This window comes from Microcaecilia unicolor, chromosome 1 (genome assembly GCF_901765095.1).
Source record: "Microcaecilia unicolor chromosome 1, aMicUni1.1, whole genome shotgun sequence".
NCBI lineage: Eukaryota > Metazoa > Chordata > Amphibia > Gymnophiona > Siphonopidae > Microcaecilia > Microcaecilia unicolor.
In genome coordinates, this window is record NC_044031.1 from 155,037,896 (window position 1) to 155,061,946 (window position 24,051).

A 24,051-nucleotide genomic window follows, 5' to 3' on the forward strand; every position below is an offset into this window, starting at 1 on the left:
GTCCCCAAGTTTTAATGAAAGAGCTCAGGCTCTACCCACCAATGCTGCCTTGTCATAGATTCTGACTGGGTGCAGGGGGCCTGGCTATTGTGGGGTGGGTCCCTCAGTTATCACCCCACCCCTGAAGGGTGGCCTGGCATTTGAGTCCCGGCACCATTTTCACTAGAAAAAATGCACTTCCAACATCTAACCACTGGCTTGCATATGCATATTAATAAAACAATATGTGCCATGTTTTTCTAAATTTGTGTACCAAACTGATTGCAACCTCTTTTGGGCCAGAATGTTTTTCAGATAGTGTTCCAGGCTGTAATCATGCCATATTTAGATTCCTGTATATAATCATGTAGGATCTACCTGCATCTACATTAAAATTGTTGTGAATTGTGTTAGTTTGAGCACATTATTCTGGTGTTGGTACAGCCCCACTGGCAGCTAGTAGAATTCAGGATAAAAGATAAGATCTTAATGGTAATATTCAAATTTGTCAATTATAAGTTTTGCACTAATGAGACAACAACATCTTATACATCTTTGCCTTCCTCTTATTGGCATATTCAAGATTGCCTATTCTCTGTCTGCCGAGTGCTTGACTTCTGTAGCTCCATGTCTCTGTGCACTCACTTTGAGCACATTTGCAAAATACTTACGTTCTATTGTTGCTATCGAGGGCACAACCAATTATAACTATACTGAATAGCATATTTTACTATTCCGCTGAGTACAAATAATGAAAAATATTATTCATAATAATAACATAGTAGATGACGGCAGATAAAGACCTGTATGGCCTATCCAGTCTGCCCAAGAAGAAAAACTTATGGCATAAGGTATGATGTGATACTTCGTATATATGCGTGAACTTGATTTGTCCTTGTCATTTTCACGACATAGACCATAGAAGTCTGTCCAGCACTGACCTTGTTCTAAAACTTCTGAATCTGAATCTGTCCACCCATGATCAGGGCACAAACCTTAGAAGTCTGTCCAGCACTGGCTTTGCTTCCCAATTACTGGTGTGGCCATCTAATCACTGCTAAGCTTCTTTGGATCCATTCCTTCTAAACAGGATTCCTTTGTATTTATCCAATGTATTTTTGAATTCCATTACCATTTTCATCTCCATTCGTATTCAGGCAAATACAAATATGAATAATGGGCATTGAGCTTTAAATGAATAAATAATAAAAGAAACAATGTGAAATCAAAGCTCAAATGTTTATTTCAGTAGGATTTTTACGCAGGGGTTTACTAAGCCACTAATGTGACTGGCTATGCGCTAGTGCCAACACAGCCCTTGAATGGACTGTGTCGGCAACACTGCATGAAAACAGATCCCATAGTACAGTAGAGCCCCAGATGATTCTTATTTGAATTTAAATCACTTTTTATACCAGCAGACTTATGGTATTTCGGAATTATAATTATGTCACTGTTTAGCTTCATTGTAATAGCTTTGCCTTCAGTTTGGGGATGGAGGAAGAATGGCATGTGTCAGTCGATATGTGGTAATTGATCATGTCTTAATATTTTTTGATATGTTTTAATTTTTCTGTGTATGTTTTTAAAGCTTTGTATATGTTTGCACTTTACGCCATCAAGAACTTAATGGATTGTGTGGGTTAGTAAACATTGTAAGTAAAATAAAAACTATTCGGCCGAATATGAATAACGCATTCAGGGCACTATTTTGGGCCGAATCAAATCAAATATGAATACTTGGTACAGCTCTACAATCAATCCAGCCCTGCAAGGGCTTTCTCCTCTTTTAGGGAACAAGGTACCAAATGAAATGAGAGCGATGCAGAATTTTCATGATTTCCGCCTTAGCCTGATGATGTTTAAATTACCATTTGGGTGTGGCTTGAAGCTGGCGATGCTGGTCATGTTAACAAAGCTATGGGCTTCACATCTTCCTAATGCAATGTGTTTCTGTATGAATGGATTTGTATATTGGCTGTGTGTCAGCAGAGCCGCTGAGAGGAGGGGAAAGATTTCCGGGGCCTGGCTTCCAATGGGGTGTGTGTGTGTGGGGGGGGGGGGGGGGGGGGGGGGCGGTGCTGGTGTCTGTCTCTCTCTTGCTCCTGTATGTTGGGTCCCAAGTGATTGCATTACCGCTATAACTCAGGTCCTGGTACACAGGAGCAGGAGATTGACAGACCAAGGGAGTAGCAGATGCAGGAAGGTAAGGGAGCAGTGTGGTGCTGTGGCAGCCCGAGTGGTGGTGGGGGTTGGCGGCAGCAGCTGTGGTGTCCCTGCCCTGGGGCCGGCTGTGTCTCTCAGTGGCCCTGTGTGTCAGTTGCTCATCAAGTGTATGTGTGATTGTTACTTGTCAAGAACTTTGGTGATTTGGGGTGGGGGGGGGGGACATAAATACTTTAAATAAATGAATAAATAAATGAAATGAATTAGAGAGCAACTGGCATTAAGGGGATCATTTTACAACTATTCACATGTGTAAACAGTACGTGTCTATTTTTATCTGTGTGGGCTTTGCCAAATTTTCAAAACAAAAATAAACCCATAATTCCACTTTGAAAATGACCCCAGGAAAACAATAAACACACATTTATTCCTATTCTTCAGCATGCACACATCTTTTGAGTTGTGCATTTTCAAAATTATGCAGGTAAGTGAAAACTCCTCCCCAACTCATCACCGGCAGTGGTTCCATTCAGGGATGTACTTATCAATGTAGGCTACCATTAATATGTGGTATTTTACTACTAATTCATTCTATTTTAGCATAGGTCTTATTTTATGCAATGAGACCTACAAGCTTATTTTCGAAAGTGATCGCCGGCCATTTTCCGACATAAATCGGGAGATGGCCAGCGATCTCTCAAAAGCGGTCAAATCGGTATAATCGAAAGCGACTTTTTTGACAGCATCGCCGCTTTCCCGTCGCCTCGCCAGCGAAAGTTCAAGGGGGCGTGTTGGCGGCGTAGCGAAGGCGGGACATGGGCGGGCATGGGTGTGGCTACCAGATGGCCGGCTTTCGCGGATAATGGAAAAAAAAAGCGGTGTTCAGCAGTATTTTGATGGGTTTACTTGGTCCTTTAATTTTCACGACCAAGCCTCAAAAAGGTGCCCCAACTGACCAGATGACCACCGGAAGGAATCGGGGATGACCTCCCCGTACTCCCCCAGTGGTCACCAACCCCCTCCCACACTAAAACAATAAAACTAAAAACCTTTTTTGCCAGCCTCAAATGCCGTACTCACCTCCATGACAGCAGAATGTGTTCTATCCTGTGACAGCCTTTCCCTGGTTGTGATGTGGCTCTCGGGTGAGTGTGACACCTTTTCTGTTAGGTGCACTGCAGAGTCACATCAGCAATGCATTGTGGTGGGTGCAGGGTAGTGGGCTGTACTCCCATGGTGCTTTTCCCCCTGCTAACTGGGTCAGAGTTTGTCCAGTTTTGTTTCTGGTAGTCCATGAGGTAGTGGCCATTTTTGTCAGCCAGTTTTAGATCCCTTTCATGTGTTACCCACTTTAGAGAACTTAGTTATTACCTTGAATGTTGCTGAAAGAGGGCATTGTACACCATTCTGCCAGCTCTGACCTACTGCTAATCTCAGTACCAGGGAGACTCGTTGCCAGTGGGGCAGAACCTCTGATCTGCAGTTAACTGTGAGTAAGCGTGCTTATTCCAATAAAGGACGTTTTCGGAGAGATTAGTCTTCAGGTGTCAACTGGTGTGCCAATGTTTTATAGCAGCAACAAGTCCTAGAGGCCTGCGTGTATGCAGCTCCCTGGAGCACTTTTAGTGGGTACCGCAGTGCACTTAAGGCAGGCGGACCCAGGCCCATCCCCCCTACCTGTAACACTTGTGCTGGTAAATGGGAGCCCTCCAAAACCCACTGTACCCACATGTAGTTGCCCCGTTCACCCCTAAGAGCTATGGTAGTGTTGTACATTTGTGGGTAGTGGGTTTGGGGGGGGGGGTTGGGGGGCTCAGCACCCAAAGTAAGGGAGCTATGCATGTGGGAGCTTTTTCTGAAGTCCACTGCACTGACCCCTAGTGTGCCCAGTTGGTGTCCTGGCATGTCAGGGGGGCCAGTGCACTACGAATGCTGACTCCTCCCATGACCAAATGCCTTGCATTTCACCGGGTTTGAGATGGCTGGCAGTTTTTTCCATTATCGCTGAAAAACAAAACCGGTGATCTCAACCCCAGCGAACTCTGGCATTTAGCCGGGCTAAACCGTATTATTGAAAAAAAGATGGCCAGCCAACTTTTTTGAAAATACGGTTCTGGCCAGCTGTTGCGCTGCCGCCAAAATAGATCGCTGGCGATCTATTTCGCCAGCGACGTTCAATTATGCCCTTCCTAGGGGTCCTTTTACTAAGGTGTGCCGAAAAATGGCCTGCACTGGTGTAGACGCGTGTAGTGGATGCATGCATCCATTTTGGGCCTGAGACCTTACCGCCACCCATTGACCTAGCGGTAAAGTCTCATGCATTAACTGGGCGGTAATGGTCTACGCGCGTACAATGCCGATTACTGCCCGGTTAGTGACGCTTGCTGGAAATTTTCCGGCGCACCTAGAGGACACGCATAAAAAATGAAATTACCGCCCAGGCCTCGCGGTAGCCAGGCAGTAGTTCAAAATTGACATGCATAGGACGTGCGTACATGCCTACGTGGCTTAGTAAAAGCCAAGGGCCCCCTAATTACTAATAACTGGGGTTAACAGTAAAATAACACGTGATAACAGTAACCCATGTTGATACTCCCCCCCCCCCTTTAGGGTTGGAAATCCTAGCTCACAGAGGCAGTCTGTTAAATTTTATATTAATGTTTTTTTTTTTTTTTTTTTAAGAATTGTTTTGTTGTATTGGCCTGCAAATTTCCCTCTATTCTTTTGGGTTTTCAGCAAATCTCAGAAGCGCAACACCATCAGTCTGTGTCCCCCTTTCCCCCTCCATTATTATGTACTCAGTTTTCTTCCTCTGTATCTTTGAAATCTGTGTGATAGCACTTGAGCCATATGATAGACCAGGGGTTGGCAATGAAAAATCACAAGCCACCATTTATTTCCTCTCTCTGCCCCACTCTGCCACTGTCACTGCATTAAAATTAATACCTTGGCTGGTGGGGTTGACCAAGCCCTGCCAGCTGAAGATATTCTCTGCCTAAGCCCCCCCCCCCCCAAATGCCTTTTGAGCATTGGGGAAGTTGGTGGCACACTTCTAGCTCCTGATGTTGACTCTCCCAGCATATGCTCAGTTCATGAACTCAGTATGTGTGAGGGTCTGGTGTCAGTGGGTGCAAGCATTTTTATTTCTTACATTTATATCCCACATTTTCCCACCTATTTGCAGGCTCAATGCATGCCACCAACTTCCTCTTTGCTCAGACGGCATGGGGGGCTCAGGCAGAAAACATCTTCAGCTGGTGGGGCTTGGGCATAAGTACATATATAGGTATGTACATAAGTGTCGCCATACTGGGACAGACCGAAGGTCTATCAAGCCCAGTATCTTGTTTCCAACAATAGCCAATCCAGGTCACAAGTACCTAGCAAGATCTCAAAACAGTACATTTTATGCTGCTTATCCCAGAAATAAACAGTGGATTTTCCCAAATCCATTTTAATAATGGCTTATGGACTTTTCTTTTAGGAATCTATCCAAACCTTTTTTAAACCCCGCTAAGCTACCACATTCTCTGGCAATGAATTCCAACATTTAATTACATGTTGTGTGAAGAAATATTTTCTCGGATTCATTTTAAATTTACTATGTTGTAGCTTCATTGTGTGCCTCCTAGTAGTTTTGGAAAGAGTAAACAAGCGATCCACGCCTAACCACGCCGTTATCTTTGTAACTCTTTTGTACCCATACATTGTTCTCCTCCATACAACTGTATTATCCCTGTGATACTTTGTACCCATACATTGTAAGCTGCACTGAACCTGCTATCGAGCGGGAAACAGTGGGGTATAAATGCTACAAATAAAAAAAAAAAAAAAACCATTCCACTCAGTATTTTATATACCTCTATCATGTCTCTCCTCAGTCATCTTTTCTCCAAGCTGAAGAGCCCAAGCCATTTCAGCCTTCCCTCACCAGCAACACCGACCCTGCATGCCACACAAAACCTCTTGGCGTGCCACATTGTGGCACATGTTCCATAGGTAGCCTACCCCATCAGAGATTGTGGTGAGCTCCAAATTGTATCTGTAGGTGTCACTGCTGTGCAATGGTTGGAATTGCTTTTAGATATAAGTATGTAAGTATTGCCATACTGGGACAGACTGAAGGTTCATCAAATTCAGCATCCTGTTTCCAACAGTAGCAAATCCATAAGTACATATATATGTAAGTACATAAGTGTTGCCATACTGGGACAGACCGTGGGTCTATCAAGCCAAGTATCCTGTTTCCAACAATAGCCAATCCAGGTCAGAAGTACCTGGCAAGATCCCAAAAAAATACAATGCATTTTATGCTGCTTATCCTAGAAATAAGCAGTGGATTTTCCCGAAGTCCATTTTAATAATGGTCTATGGACTTTTCCTTTAGGAAGCCAGCCAAACCTTTTTTAAACCCTGCTAAGCTAACTGCTTTTACTACATTCTCTGGCAACGAATTCCAGGCACCCTTTGTTAAAGAATAGCCTCCAAATCATAATTAGTGCCAATTAAGTGCTTGCTAGCTCCAATAATTAAATTATTGGAGCCCATTAACTAATTATTTTGGATGCCAATTTGGGTTCCATGCCCAACTTTGGGCAACCTTTATAGAATCCAAGGGATAGTGCGTAAACGCAACAGAACATCCACAAGAGTGAAGCACAGGAAAGACATGGGCAATACCACATCTTCTGCATGTGCTCATGCAGTATTTAGGTGCCACACAGCTGCTTTACATTTTAAGTGCACCAGTTCTGGGTTATGCTATAATGGCATCTGGGCACCCAGATTCTGTTATAGAACAGGTTTTCACTGTGTAGCACTGATAGAATTGCCCCCATGATGTCATAAAAGAAAACAAACCTATCGGCTTTTCAATTTGTTGAGCCATGCTTTGTTAGTTGCAAGGTTATAGGTTGGATATAGTTTAGGACAGATGGAATCTTGCAGTGTGGTTATCTTCTGCTACCTCAGAAATCTAGCAGTAAATATTTAGTGGCACAGCTATTGTTCAGATTCTAAATATATAACCTACTGTTCAAAGTTTTATGTATTTTTAATGGCAGCCATATGTATAACTTCTGTATGTTATGTTATGCTATGCCAGTTCTTGTATTCTGCTTATACCTATTTGGTTCAAGGAAGGATTACAGGAATCAAGAGCTGGTCCAGTCTATTCAGGAGCTTCAAATAGCTAAAACAAACTAATATTTATTTATTTTTGACATGTAGGGGCCCTTTTACTAAGCCAATTCTGAGTTACCGCCCGGCTACCATGTGGCCCATGCAGTAATTTCATTTTTAGCACACATCCGATACGCACGTCTGAAAATATGTTTATTTTCTGGCACGTGGGCATTAATTGGTATTTGGGCCTGCGTAGACCATTACTGCCCGGTTACCATATGAGTCTTTACCGCTAAGTGAATGGCTGGCAGTAAGATCTCAGACCCAAAATGGACGTGCGCCAATTTTCATTTTGCCGCAAGTCCATTTTCGGTCAAAATTTTTAAAAAGGCATTTTTTTTACAGTTGCACTGAAAAATGTTTCTGTGCGTGCCCAAAACACGCGCCTACACTGCCGCAGCCTATTTTTCAGCACACCTTAGTAAAAGGCCCTATATACCCCACATTATCCCGAACATACTTGAGTTCAATATGGCTAACAGTAAATAAACAACAGACAAGGGTTACAAAGCCATAAACAAATATAGACCATTGATGGCTAGTTGCAATCTAAGATACTCCATCAACGGATAGAAACCTCTCAAAGAGGAGAGTTTTCAGTTTTCTACGAAATACCAAGTAACCAGACTGACCTTTGATTGCCATTGGCAGTGAATTCTACCACTTAGCACCCTGGAATCTAAAGTCAGCAGAGTGAACTGACATAACGCACTCTCTTGCAATTTGGAAGATGAAGTCTAAGGTAGTTCCTAGAACCAGAGGTCAAATTGTGTAGGGGGAATAGTTATTAAGGGCTGCATATAATCTGGTGTAATGCCATATAATATTTGAAAGACAAAAATACATAATTTAAAAATAATCCTGGCTTTACTGGGCAACCAGTGCAGCTTGCATAATAATAGTAACATATACTAAGCAGTGGATAAACCTGCCTTGCAGAATAAAAGAGCTTTTAAATGCTTTCTAAATTGAAGATAATGAGTTTAAGACCTCATAAACAATGGAAGCTGGTTCCCTCTAAGCCACCAGCTATACACTTAGGAATGTATTTCCAGCCATGGTGGTCACCACATTTTTTAAAAAATATTGACTGCAACACTTTCAAAAATATGTATATTCAACACTGCTACACAGACAAGCATATTCTACACACCCAAGCTGGGTGCACAACTTTGACCGTGGCCCACATTCACAAAACACTTACACTCTACCATCGCTATCCAGGGCACAACCAATTGGAGCTGTATTGAATAGCATATGATACTATATTGCCAAATATGAATAGCAACATAGTAGATGACAGCAGATAGAAACCTGTACGATCCACCGTCTTCCCAACAAGATAAACTCAAAGCATACGATATGATGTGATACTAGATATGTACACTTGATCTTGATTTGTCCTTGCTATTTTCAAGGCACAGACCATAGAAGTCTGCCCGGCACTGGCCTTTCTCTAGCTACTGGAGCTGAATCTGTCCAGCCACGATGAGGGCATAGACCATAGAATCCGCCCAGCTCTGGCTCTGCTTCCCAATTACTGATGTTGCCATGCTTGCTTGGTTCCAAGCCTTATATAAAGGATTCGTGTTTAACCCACATATTTTTGAACTACATTACTGTTTTATCTCCACCACCTCCCACGGGAGGGTATTCCAAGCAGTGGTGTTCCTTGGCCTTAGCTGTCACTTGGGGCGGATCACCGCTGCACACCCCCACCCCCCGGGTGCAGTGTGTTCCCCACTCCAGGTGCAGCACGACACCCCCCAGGCGTACCATTGTCCCCCTGGTGCATCACCTCTAAGCTCCCCCCCCCCCCGGGTGCATTCTTCTTACATGCTGAGGTGCTGGGAGCAGCTGTGTGACTGTCGGATCAGCTGGTTCCCTGTTTGCTCTGCCCCAGAGCAGGAAGTAACAGCAGAGGGAGCAGGGAACCAGCACAACTGACAACCGCATGGCTGCTCCCTGCACCTCTCCTGCAGCATGCACCCGGGGCGGACGGCCCCCACCGCCCCACCCTCAGTACGCTGCTGATTCCAAGTGTCTACCACCTTCTCCGTGAAAAAGTACTTCCTGACATATTCCCAAGTCAGCCCCCCCCTGAAATCTGAATTCATGTCCTCTGGTTCTACCATCTTCCCGTTTCTGGAAAAGGTTTGTTTGTAGATTAATACCTTCCAAATATTTGAATGTCTACATCATATCACCCCTGCCTCCTCCAAAATTAGGTGCATGAATGTGCACTAAGCTAGGATTCTGTAAAAGTCATTCCAAGCAGAGTGCCCTTTACTAGCTTAGCATGCATCATTTTGCAGCCCATATTAGGGCATCATTTACAGAATCTAGCCTATAAGGGGCAATTCTACAGTATACGTGGGCATGTCTATTTAGGTGCCTTGAGGCTGTGAGGTCGGAGGATATTGTACAACAAAACCCAGGCATCCAGGTTCTGTTATAGAACATTATGCCAGTATTCTATGTGGGCATACCTATCTCCTAAATGAGAATGCCCTCTTGTACAATTGCCCCTATCTGTATAGCTATGAAGTTTAATTTAGGCCATCAAAAAGCTATCCTAAATTAAACCACATAGCTACATGGATTGTGGCCGAATGTCTCCACTAGCCACAGAGCTGGGCTACATCTATTCAGCGTCACTTGCTATACGGATCACTCTGAATATGCAAAATCTGTCAGCACTTATTTAGGTAACAGTTGCTGTACCCATATAAGTGTCGCTGACCAGGGTTGTATCCAGATTGTCAGGGGAATTATCTGGAAAATCCCAGCAAACTGCTCCAGTGCTACCCAAACAGCACTGGGGGGGGGGGGGGTGGTCTGGGGCAAAGCAAGGAGTTTACCTGTGTCTGGATTACTATTTGGGTAACTCAGAACAGGAAAAAAGCTGCCCCAACTTATCTGGGTAATGCCACTGAATGTCACTGGTACCCAGAAAATGTCATTGAATAATCAGCCAATATCTGGATATCAGCTGGTGCTGAATATTCAGGTATATCTTTAAATGCCATGGAATACAGATGGCAAAGTTTAACATTTACCTAAATATATTTAAACACCATTGCCAACATTAGTAAAAAATGGTGACTGCATTGTTTAAATATTAAACCAGTGGAGTTTTTCAAAATTGGCAGCTGGAGTGTTATGTCCACTGGTCACTGATAAACATTTAATTGGCCCTTTAAAAGTTATACCTGCCTTTTACCCATCAGCCTTCATATGTAAATAGAGGCAGTTGCTGAATATCACGACCTGACATACAGCCTTTTCCCCCATCCTCACTCTACTCCAAATTACACCCCTTTCCCAGGCATAAATTTGGTAATTTTAGGTACCAAAAGGCCAAACTGATCATAAAATCATCATTGAATTAAAAAAAAAAAATCTAAGATCAGCATTACTACCCTACATAAATACTTTTGAATATCAACCTGCTAGATGATGTCTTTAGGAAGAAACATGATACTTAAAACAATTAAATGAATCGAACATAAAAACACAATTACAACACTGCAGGTATATCACTGGAGGGTAATATTTATAGCTTTTATTTTTATAATTGTAGTGGTCCCCTAATTATACTGATAAATTGTAACTTCCTGTTTAATTAACAATACAACATACGTTCAACCTAAATGCTGACCAACTCTGATTTTGGGGAATATTTATGATTTTACCTAAGGGGGCATTTTATTTATAATAGCCAAAGTTTTGCACGGGGGCCATTGGTGGTGGTGGTTGGGGGGGGGGGGGGTCACACCAATAGATCAAATATTGCAATTGAGCTACTCTGTATCCGTAACAATTTCTGATCTACAAAAACAGGGCTCTTCCTGGAGACGAAAGACACTTCCTAACTTGAATTAAGTTATCTTCCACTATATTTTTGTCTTCCGAGAGGAAGCGCCCAAGGATGGAGGATGAAGGGGGCCGAGGAGGAGGCAGCACCGGAGGAGGAGAAGCAGAGTGTCACGAGCCCTCCAGCATCCCCGGGAGGGTGGGGGGGGGGGGGGGGGGGGGGGGGGGGACAGCACGAGAAGCTCAACCTAAACACAGCCAAATGAAGGCAAATTCATCACCCTGCAAGCTGGAGTCTTGCTGTGTGCAAGCGACACTGGCGATCGCCTGCATCCTCTGGAGCCGTCATCCTGGAATACCTGCAGGAGGTTAGGGAAGCCTGAGGGCTTAGGGGGGGTAGGTAGGGGTGTGAACGAGCCGACCTGTGCAGGGTAGGGGGACCTGTGTTTTCCCCTCTGTCTCCCGTCTCCCCTGTGCAGCTCTCGTTGTGAAAACTGAGCTCGGATTGTTGGCTCTGCCAGCCTCTCCCTCTATTCAGATGCTATTTTTAGCAGATCCTACTCGTGTCGCCATGGGCTCTGATCACAGCTCTCTCTCTCTTTCTCTCTCAGTCTCTCTGCAGTTTCAAAACATCACTGACTCCTCTATAAGCTGCACAATGGACGTGCAATTTGGATCTGCATAGGGAAGTCAACTTCCCCCCCCTACCCCTCCTCTCTCTCTCGGAAGATGGCAATTTGGAATAGGACTGGAAGGTCGCCCAGCAGCTGCAGCTCATAAATAATTACAATTTCAGAAGGTAAGTTTGAAACACACACACCAGCTTATTGCCCAGTCGACTAAACTGGACCTACAAGTGGCTCAGGATCATTTTTGTTCCAGGCTTGGAAAATATGCAGAAGACAAATCTCTCTGGCTCTCTCCAGCTTCATAAAATACATATTTGAATGTGAAACTTTGTAAGGCTGTGCATTCCCTTTGCAAAGTTGCATCTTCTGTTCAGTGGTAGGTGTAGTTAATGATACCCAGATACTTATTTCTTGGACTAATCCCGGAGTCAGTTGTGAAGAATGACTTAACAGAAAACAAACTCAGCTTGGCTATATTTTGAATTAGATGTTTTGAGGTAGCTGTCTTTCATACCAGGTGTGATCTAACTGAACAATGACCAACTATGAGAAGGGAGTCAGCGAAATGTGTTAGAGGAAGAGGTCCTGGGATGCAGGGATGCAGTTATCAGACAGATAGATACAGGTTTCCTGTGTCTGATGGACTGTGCTACATGCTCTGTGAACCTTATCTGTTGTGTCTAGACCGAGGCCACATAGAAAGCAGTTTGGTGTGTTTGAAGCAGCTGGAGCTGAATGTAGCTTTTGAGAAAAGGTATATCCAGGGCTTTTTTTGAGGGGGTACTCAGGGGTACTGAGTACCGGCACCTTTTCCAGTGTCTGCTAAAATTGACCCATGGACCACAAGTTTTAATGAAAGAGCTCAGGCTCAAGACACCAATTCTGCCTTGTCATAGATTCTCTGACTGGTTGCAGGGGGCCTGGCTGTTATGGGGTGAGTCCCTCAGTGATCACCCCACCCCTGAAGGGTGGCCTGGCATTTGAGTACTGGCACCTTTTTTGCTAGAAAAATTGCACTGGGTATATCTTTATGACATTTCCATTCACACCCCATCTTGCAACTGTAGTGCTTTGCATGTAATCTAGTTTTTAATCACCTGTAGCAGGATCAAGTATTTTCCCCAGGTGCCAGGAAGGGTTCTCCTAACAGAGCCCGGATTTTTATTCTCTGTTTTCTTTGTGTAGTTGTTGCTTTAGAATGTATCCTTCAGACTTAGAAACTTTGCTTTCAGCTTAAAACAAGAGTGTTCTCCAGGGGAGGAGCATGGGTTTTTCTAGGATGGTACCTTTAAATGCAGTGCTGTTCGCAAATCATGTTTGTCAGTGACATGTTTAGTGGCACATAAATACACAGAGGATCAGACCCAGGAAACTTTCAGCAGCGTTTTGTGACAGATGCACAGTATAAAGCCATCATCGTAATTGCTTCTTACAACTCCTAGCCCTAGTTGACTGTACTGATGTGACCAGCAGCTAGTTGCATGCTCCTTTTGTGTCCTGTATCTGTTACATACCATCCGACTTTGGTGATTTCATTCTGAACTGGCCTCGTGAAAGAAGGTATTTATTTATTCGGGAGGCAGATGTGATATTTAGGTCCTGCAGGAGGAAAAAAAGTAATCTTATCATTTTTTTGAACAAGAGCCTAACCTCATTTTCAGTTACTAAAGACATCCAGTTGTTTAATTCAACTTTAAAAAAACAAAAACAAAATCTAAGTCCTGCAAATGATTTTGACAAGCTCATGCAAAGACTTAACACTCCCACTCTGAAGCTTTCAGGTGATACTGCAGGGCTTTCTGTCCGCAGCCTGCGCCCTTGTGAAATTTGAGTTCAGCCACTTGTCGCAACATTCATTTATATAGCTAGTGCTAATTGCTGTTTATGGGGAAAAGCCAGGAAAAAAAATGCACCCCAGGATTTATTGTATAGGGAATTCAATTTTGATGCACAATTACATGATCTTGCCAGACAGATATCAGCAACTGAAGGCATTTCTAATTATGCCCCATCTGTGTGTTTAATGTTCTGTCTATAACCTGTGTCAGCACGGTGTTGAGACAGCTTGATGTTCATTTCAAATGCTGTCCGAGACCTGTTGTGGATGTAGAACAGTAATGCAATTCAGAATGTAACAGCACAGACCATCATAGTTTCAAAAACTTCAGGTGGTAAAGGTCAAATTCAATGTGAGAGTAGTAATGAGGGAAAGCCAGGAGAACAAGCTGAAAGCACAAATATGCAAATAGGTAAAAATGACAAGCCTTTCCACGGCAGTGAGGGAGGGCCTACTTATAGCAAAATTAATAACTTCAGAGATGAGGATCCCACCTTCCCTTTTACTCACTCCCCAACCTCTTTTAGACCTCACTCAGCCCCCTTTACTTTCAAATAAAGAGCCAATACAACTGTGTGGAGTAAACAAAAGTCCACAGCTTCTTTACTGACAACAATTTATATGTAAACCGAATAACAAACAACTTACCCCAAGCAGCATCAAAAGTATCCAAAAGCAACATTTTGCACCCCCAGCCACTCGCCCTCTTAGCAAAGTGGTATAAAATTAACATAACCCTGCCTCAGCCAAGCAAGGGCCTCCATGCCTAATTTAAACCAGGTCACCTGACGCTTTGATTAAAATCCGGCTCAACCCTCTGAGCCTGAGACCCTGTAGCTCAGGTTACCGTCTGCTGCGACAAAGGCCTCACACCCCATCTGCCCTACCCAGGGCTCCTATTGCACTGAGGGAGAGGAAGGGTGGGAAAGCCGCTTCTGAGGAGCAGGAAAAACCCTGCACCCTGGAGGTATTCCCATAAATATCCCTGCCTTCCTCCCTCCCCATTCAGAGCTTCAAAACTAGCTCCTCCAGTCGGGTCTGTCCCCGGCTTGGCTTACTTTTAAAACATCCTATGTTCAAGCCAAGCTGCTAGTGCCTGTAGCCTCCTGACCATTCACTGTGCCCCCCCTCACTACCATCCTAGCCCCATCCAAAATTGCTGGAAAGGAGTTATGGGGCACACTCCGGACAGGCTCTCAGGCTCAGTAATTCCACTTCAGAACAAAAAGTCATTGCTAGGCCTTTCCATTTCCATTATTTAGCTAAGCTTGAAGAGTTTTTCAACAAATAATATTTGATAGCAATATTATGCATGCATTCAAAAAGCGTCACCTTAAAAGCAGGTGTTTGTATACTGTGAATATCTTTAAAACAGCATGGCAATGCACTAGATGTGTGCTGCAAACTCCAATTAACGTTGCCTTACAGCATCTTCAACTTAGCATTCGTTAATGTCTCATGTCTGCAAACACATCACCACCTATAATATCGAGGTCAAAAGAATTAGCAGCTTTGATAACTTACTTAGTCCTGGTGGCACTGAATGTTGCTCTTATTAATTTTATAGTAATTGATGATAAACAATTATAAACCAGGTATAACCCATTAAAATCAATCATTTTATCAGAGATCTTAGAGCAAAAGTAAAGCCTGTGATTTCTATTAAAAGATGTAAAAGTCAGGTTCTTGATTGAATCCTGCAGGGTTATGCAGTTGAATAATAGGGAGGTAAACAGTATACTGAGTAGGTATTGTTGCAAATGAAATAGAACAGAGATATCATTTATTATGTGCCTTATGGTATGAAAAGAAATTCAAGAGAGACAGAATGTGATCTGTAATAGATGGTCTGAAAATAACAGAAATAAATAAATATAAATAAAATAAAATAACAACAACATATCTAATAAAGATACCATCTAACTGTACTAACAAGTACTATGGGCCTTTGACTTTGTCAGTGAAGATATGCTAATCTGATAGGAAGAGCTGGGTATTACACTTTGACTGCCCAGGTGGAGTTACTGACTGGTAATCATTCAGTAATACAGGAAGACTTCATGTCAGCTGAACTAAAGTAAGCGTATTGTTTTTACTGGTTCATCTAATCATTAACAACAATGCCACAGAAATTACTACTACTACTACTATTAAACATTTCTATAGCGCTACTAGACTTATGCAGCACTGTACAAATTAACATGAAAAGATAGTCCCTGCTCAACAGAGCTTACAATCTAAATTGGACAGACGAACAGACAGCTAGGGGTGGGGAAATTGCAGTGGTAGGGGTGATAAGTGAGGGTGTTGAGCAAGAGAGTCATGGTTAGGAGTCGAAAGCAGTAGTAAAGAGGTAGGCTTTAAGCCTAGTCTTGACAGCCAGAGACTGAGCCTGACATACTGGCTCAGGGAGTCTATTCCAGGCATAGGGAGCAGCGAGATAGAAGGAACGGAGCCGGGAGTTAGCAGTGGGGGAGAAGGGGGACGACAGGAGACATTTACCCAGCGAACGGAGTTCACGGGGAGGAGTGTAGGGAGAGATGAGAGCGGAAAGATACTGAGGAGCTGTGGAGTGGATGCACTTGTAGGTCAAAAGGAGAAGTTTGAACCGTATGTGGAAGCGGATAGGGAGCCAGTGAAGCGACTTGAGGAGAGGGCTAACGTGAGTATAGCGACTCTGGCGGAATATAAGACGTGCAGCAGAGTTTTGGACAGATTGAAGAGGAGATAGATGGCTGAGCGGGAGACCAGCGAGAAGCAAATTGCAGTAGTCTAGGCGAGAGGTGATAAGGGTGTGGGTAAGGGTTTTGGTAGCGTCCTCGGAGAGGAAAGGGCGAATTTTGTTAATATTATAGAGAAAGAAACGACAGGTTTTGGCAATCTGCTGAATATGAGCAGAGAAGGAGAGAGCGGAGTCAAAGATGACTCCAAGGTTGCGCGCAGACGGGACAGGGAGGGTGAGAGTGTTATCTTTATCAGTGAAGATATGCTAATCTGATAGGAAGAGCTGGGTATTACACTTTGACTGCCCAGGTGGAGTTACTGACTGGTAATCATTCAGTAATACAGGAAGACTTCATGTCAGCTGAACAAAAGTAAGCGTATTGTTTTTACCGGTTCATCTAATCATTAACAACAATGACACAGAAATTACCTCTTACCAACCTTATTACCCTCCATGCTCTTCCCCTACCTCTCTTTATCGCTCCACTTCCTTACCTATCCCTATCCTTTCTCTCATACCTCTTTTATCCCATTGTTCTACCACATACCTCCTTTGTTGATTCTGATACTACAGATTGTACTCTCTTGTTACTATGTAAGCTGCATTGAGCCTGCGATGAGCGGGAAAGGGCAGGGTACAAATGTAATAAATAAATAAATAAATAAATAATCATCATATATTGTGAGGGTTATTTTCCCATCAAAGTCAGAAATTCTGACAAAACTGCTGCAAGCAAATTAAATATTATTTTTAAAAAAAAAGACAAAATAATACAAAAAATAATGAGGCCCATTTATAAAAGTACGGTAGGGCCAGCACTGGCTTGGTGTGTGGTGAATCGGGTCTACCGCCGGGCTCGCCCAGGATCCCGGTGGTAGTTCCTGCTTTCCCGCGTGCCACTTCCACTGTAGAAAATACTTTCATTTTCTAGTGCCAGGGAGTCTACTCAGAAGTAATCACTGCCCGATTATTGTCAGGTTACAGCCAGATCTCTCACCGCCTTTTAAATAGAAAGTGGTAAGGGCTCAAGCAGTAAATGGCCACGTGGCAATTTTTTAATTACTGCATGGCCATTTACTTTCTCCTGTGGAAAAAAGCAACTATTACCGGTGGAGGTAAAAGGTGGTCTTGGTCCGTGGTAATCCCACATGCCGATGCCACCGTAGGCCACCTTTTACTGCTGTTTGGTAAAAAAAGGCACCAATGTTTGTTAGACGAAGACGTCAGGTTGACTTGAGTGCTTTCACTGGACTGAGCTACCATGTTATAATGTGTGTTTTAGTGGATGCTGTAGTAGATGGAATCCAAAGCACATCTAAAAGAGGAACAAACCAAACAGTACAAGAAGCCATCAAGAACGGGGGCATCAACTCCGTGCTTCATTAATCAGACCTGACACGGTCCGTATTTTGGCAAAGCTACCTGTATCAGGGGTCTTGTAAAGGTCACAAAATCCAAAGGATCAATCAATGATAAATACCAGATCTAGTACATAGAAAAGATGCCGACAAACGGCGTCTACCAGCACGGGAGTTTTTTGTAACTCTCACCTTTGTACCTGTGCCGTTTGCCAATGTCTTTTCTATATACTAGATCTGGTATTTACCATTGATTTTCTAATACCTTTGGATTTTGTGACCTTTACAAGACCCCTAATGCAGGTGGTTTCGCTGAAACACATACCATGTTGAGTCTGCTCAATAAACCACTTAGTTGACGCCCCATTGTTGAAGGCTCCTTGTACTTTTTTGGTTTGTTAGTGGATGATGTGGCAAAATTGACTGTTCATTTTAAATTGGGGTAAGCGTATTTACTTTTAGATTGTATCAAATCCAACCCTCATTCTGAAATCTACTTTTGGAAAAATAACTTCCTCATTCACATTTAATCTTAATTGTCAGAAAATAACTCGCATAGTTGTCACACCTTTTCTGAGTATATGGTTGAATAAATGAGGGTGCCTGCACTGGTAAATATTATCATAAAATGATTGCCCCTCATTGACAGGTATTCTGGATAAATATGCCATCTAATTGTATGGTAAAGGAATTCAGCTGATAATATTTACTCACAGGAAATACTTCTTTCAGAAAGCAGAGTTATTATTTTTGTGTGATTAGTGTGTCGTAATCTCCTCCCCCCATTTGCAGTGAGATTGACAGAGTTTGTACTGTCATTTGAGACTGTGGGACTAATTTTCAAAACAAACAAACAAAAAAACGTGTAAAAATGGCACAAGGGGCAGATGGACGTGTTTCTCACATGAAAAAATGTAAACTATATAATCAAACTGAAGAAAAGCATTTTGAGAGCGGGCGTTTCGGGGGCTTGGCATGGGCATGAGATGTGCGGTGTAACGGGATGTACATTGTTTTGCAATAACAGATAGTAAAACGATTTCCTTGTGCTGGAAAGAAGAACATTATGAATTAGACCTGTCTTTAAAGCTCAAGACTAAAGGACCCATTTGTGATTTTCTGGAGATGGAGAGTGGAGAGGTGGAATTGTTGGTTTGTGAAAAAGAGTGGAGAGCTGTTATTTTTGTTTGTTTGCCGCGTCTGAACCTTTTGATCCTCATATTTCCTGGCTTGGCTCCTCTGTGTCTCACCTCAAGTCCTTGCCACACCTGCCAGCCCTCCAGCCACACTGGTCCCTTGCTCTGTACCTTGCCCCTTCCCCCACAAAACCCTCACTGTCCCCAACCCTCCACACCTCCCATTCAAACACTCTACCTTAGAGAATGACAAGGGGACGGGGATCTGCAGTAACCACAGGGATGGAGACGGGACAGAGCTTGCGGGGACAGGGCGGGGAGAGATCCCACGGGGATAGGGTGGGAGCAGGGACAGATCCCTCGGGGACAGGGCCTATGAGGACAGGGACAAACTTTGTCCCCAAGTCACTTTCTACTTTGAAGCCTGTTAATGAACTGGACTATTATTTATGTTTGATTGATGCAGATGACAATATTTTTATTTTTTGGAAAAAAAAAGCAAACATGCTGGCCACAGCTAGCAAAATTTGCATGGGGGATCCTGTATAACCTGCTACCAGCACATCTTCTAAGAAAACATCTTCTATTTCAGGAGGGACTGTGGAAGACAGGAGAGCTAGACTGAATCCTGAAATTGTTGATGACTTCTTATTTGTCCACAGATTAAAGGCATACAGAATGGGTTGTACTTTGTACCTCTGGACAATTTACCCAACCATAGCTGACTTCTACTACCCCAAGGAATCCTAAAATCCTAATCCACCCTGTTAGAGTGTGGTGGTGGTGCTGGTGGGAGGGTTATTATAGCTGTTAGTTGTTATTATTGTTTTGTATTTGTAATTTATACACAACAGTTGCACAGCATCTTGTTCCTTCTTATACTTTTCTAAAAAGATTTAAATATAAAGTCATAAGTGTTTGAGGCTCCTGCAGATGAGAGCAGAGCTCACGGGGACAGGGCGGGGATGGAGACAGGGCCTGTGGGGACGGGACGGGGATGGAGACAGGGCCTGCAGGGATGGGGTGGTGTGGGAAACAGAACCCACGGAGATGAGGCGGGGACTCATTCTCTACTCTACCTGCATGTCTTCTGTCTATCATTGTTGCTCTGTTTGTCACTGTGCTTTGTGTTGCTGCTGTTCGTGTGCGGATTGTTTGCTGGTGCTGGGAGAGTGAGTGCTAGGTGCTGGTGCTGGGTCTCACTGGGTGCAGAAGGTGGAGGAATGCACAGTGGTGTTACTGGGCTGAATCATGGTTTTGCTGACTGCCATTGTGGCTAGTGCTTTGCTGGATGTGAATGGGAGTTTGGAGCAGTGGTGTTCCTTGGCCGACTGCCACCCGAGGTGGATCACCGCTGCACACACCCCTGGGTTCAGCACCCCCCATTGCATCACCTCCCCCCCGCCCCCGGCGCATCACCTCTCCTCCCCAGTGCATCACCTCTAACCAGGGGCGTATCTGGACTCTGGCGGTAGGGGGGACCAGAGCCAGAGGGAGGGGCACATTTTAGCCCCCCCCGGCACCACCGATCCCCCCCCGCCATTTCCGGACCCCCCCCCCCCGCCACTGCCAGACCCCCCCTTGCCACCAATGACACTCTCCACCCCTCCCGCCGCCGCCAACCCTCCCCCGCTGCTGTCACTTACCTTTGCTGGCAGGGGACCCCAACCCCCCGCCAGCCGAAGTCCTCTCTTCCATGCAGGCTGCAAGTTGCAATGCTTCCTGTTCTTCTGAGTCTGACGTCCTGCACGAACGTACAGGACGTCAGACTCAGAAGAACAGGAAGCGTTGCAACTTGCATCCTGCACGGAAGAGAGGACTTCGGCTGGCGGGGGCTTGAGGTCCCCCGCCGGCAAAGATTGGCGATGGGTTGGTGGCGGGCGTGCGGTAGGGAGGGGGAGGTGGAGAGGGTCGATGGTAGGGGGTCCATGGAGAAATCTGCAGGGGCCCAGGCCCCTGTGGCCCCTCTCAGATACGCCCCTGCCTCTAACCCTCCCCCTCAGTTAATTGCTTTTATTACCTCCTGGGGTGCTAGGAGCAGCTATGTGGCTTTTGGCTCTGCCAGTTCCCTGCCCTGGAACAGGAAGCAACATCAGAGGCAATAGGGAACCAGCGGAGCCGAAAGCTGCACGTCTGCCCCCTGCACCCCCCTGTAGCGTGCACCCGGAGTGGACCGCCCACACTGCCCTGCCCTCGGTACGCCACTGGTTTGGAGGGGAGGCCCAGAGTATTTAGGCCCAGGACCTGCTTCAAACACCTCACTGACCAACAATGACTTACTAGGTACCGCTTTGATAGGACTAGCATACAGAACCTCTGTGACCAGCTACAACCCTTCCTCCAGGCATGGGCATGCAGGAATAATCCAGTGCCAGATTACTGCCTCCCTCACCTTTTTTTGTCACAGGCACCTTTCATTCATTGCTAGCAGTCAATGCAGGCCTCACCCTGCCTTCCATCTCCAACTGTCTCCAACTGTCTTGCCCATTTCCTCGATGCCTTCCTCACCCACACCTCACACTATATTACCTTCCCCACTACTGCCCAGGCCCTCCAGAACAACATGGCTCAGTTCTACACCATAGACCGCTTCTCCTTAGTCATTGGCATTATTGACAGCATACATGTCGCACTCAGACCCCCCCCCCCCCCCCCCCAACCAGGCACACAAAGAGACCTAAAGGAACAGAAAATCATATAACTTCATGAACATGTAGGTCGTGTGTGATGCCCAGGGGGAGATCTGCTCAGTGTGCTGCTGCGGCTCAGAAAGCGAATAGAATGTTGGGTATTATTAGGAAAGGTATGGAAAACAGGTGTGAGGATGTTACAATGCCGTTATATTGCTCCATGGTGCGACCGCACCTTGAGTATTGTGTTCAATTCTGGTCGCCGCATCTCAAGAAAGATATAGTGGAACTGGAAAAGGTGCAGCGAAGGGTGACTAAAATGATAGCGGGGATGGGACGACTTCCCTATGAAATAAGACTAAGGAGGCTAGGACTTTTCAGTTTGGAGAAGAGACGGCTGAGAGGAGACATGATAGAGGTATATAAAATAATGAGTGGAGTGGAACAGGTGGATGTGAAACGTCTGTTCACGCTTTCCAAAAATACTTGGACTAGGGGGCGTGCGATGAAACTACAGTGTAGTAAATTTAAAACCAATCGGAGAAAATTTTTTTTCACCCAACGCGTAATTAAACTCTGGAATTCGTTGCCGGAGAACATGGTGAAGGCGGTTAGCTTGGCAGAGTTTAAAAAGGGGTTAGACGGTTTCCTAAAGGACAAGTCCATAAACCGCTACTAAATGGACTTGAGAAAAATCCACAATTCCAGGAATAACATGTATAGAATGTTTGTACGTTTGGGAAGCTTGCCAGGTGCCCTTGACCTGGATTGGCCGCTGTCGTGGATAGAATGCTGGGCTCGATGGACCCTTGGTCTTTTCCCAGTGTGGCATTACTTATGTACTTATGTGTGTGTTCTGTACCCAGGGTCCACCCACAATGCATGTACCCTGGAGAATTCTGAAATCTACCACAGGTTTGACCAATGGGAGATCACCAGCAGCAGACTCCTAGGTATGCAGTACTGGGATTCCTAACTCTCATACCCATTTCCCCATTACGTCATCACCCTCTCTTCCTCAAGATGCCCCTAGAACCCAATCCACAAGGTCCACTTACAAATACACCCCATGTCTGTGAATCCTGCTCCCCAAACAGATGACAGAGGCTACCCCTAGCGAACCAGGCTAATGACTCCCATTATCCACCCCAAAAATGAGGTGGAGGAGGAATATAACAAGAGCTACAAGAACACCTGTACCATCATTGAGTGTACCTTTGGCCAACTGAAAAACAGATTCAAATGTCTCAGGGCTAGTTCTGGAGGGGAGCTCCTCTACGACTCAGAAAAAATTGCAAAGATATTCATGGCCTGCTGCACACTGCACAACTTCACACTGCAACAAAGACAGCTTCTGGCAGAGGACACACAGCAGCAGCAGACAAAACCCCCACCTCCCTCTTCCTACAGAAATGACCAGGGACCACACCAGCTGGGGGTCTGCGCCAGACAAAGACTCATACAGACCAATTTCCAGTAAAGGGCAGTGCAGTGTTTATTTGTGCTCACTATATCTTTCTCTATTACCTCCACTACCACCCTCCCCTCCCTCCCGTCGCACCCCTCCCCCCAACACACATCATGATAGCATGGAAGTAGTTGCCTCACAGCCCTACCTTATCCTCCCCTTATCCTTACCCTCCCCCTCTCCCACCCCTTCCTGTAGCTTCTGGGGAAGGTCCAGGCCTCGCAGGAGCAAACACAGTTTCTGAGTTATCCCTGTGGGACTCCCACTGCCCTCAGAGACATCAAGAGATGCAACTATTTCTGCTGCCTCATGGAAATTGGGCCATCTGGTTGGCTGTGTGGTTGAGTTGCTGCTAGGCCCATCACCCAGCAAGGCAGTGTGTGCTGCCCCAGAAGGACCTGGCTTCAAGGTAGTCCCACTAGCCTAGAGTCCTGTGAGTCCCAACTGTACCTGCTTGGATGTCAGTTGCTTGGCTGGAGCTGAGGAGGTTGCTGTGAAACTGGGCTGGGTGGTGTGGGCACTAGTGTCATTTGTGACTGGTGTGGAATGTGGTACTGCTGGAATGCCAATCTCACCAGTTTCCCTAGGAGGGTCAGGTGCCTGCTGTGTGGGCAATGTGCTGGCCAAGGCCTCTGTGTAATCATATAGACCTCAATGGATCCCCAGAAGCTGAAGTCACTTTTTGTACCTAGCATCCCTGCTCTCCTGCTGCATGATATACAGCACCTACAGGCAGTCCCCTTGGGCTTGGAGCCTCTGTTGCTGAACTTGAACCCCCTCATGCAGCAGCTGTAGCCCTTGCCATTAAGGAGGGGCTGTTGTGAAATTGTCCACTGAGGGCTCTTTGGACACCTCTCCCCGCCCCCCCTTGTTCTCCCTTTCCCAAGGCTTGCCAAGGGGTGTTTAAACCACAGGTGTTGTCAGCCTTGCAGATCAGAGACTATACACATATTTTAGAGAGTGGACGCAGAGACCTTTGTATGGAAATAACTGTGAACATTACATTTGTGAAAAAAATAAACATGCAAACATTGTTAACAAAACTCGGCCCATGGCCTTCATTCAGACTGCTGCCACTCCTCGCGTAGCATCCTCAGCTTGCTGAGGATTTGTCCCTGTATGT

At 45.0% G+C, this 24,051-nt stretch overlaps 1 protein-coding gene across 1 annotated transcript in view; it reads left to right on the top strand.

Annotated features, from left to right (window-relative positions):
• The first annotated feature begins 11,434 nt into the window (after window positions 1-11,434).
• Window positions 11,435-24,051, top strand: part of HDAC9 (histone deacetylase 9) — a 966,297-nt gene continuing 953,680 nt past the window's right edge. Inside the window, exons 1-2 of the mRNA XM_030201548.1 lie at window positions 11,435-11,513; window positions 11,757-11,944. The gene's annotated coding sequence lies outside the window, so the exon portion shown is untranslated. The remainder of the gene's footprint in view (window positions 11,514-11,756; window positions 11,945-24,051) is intronic.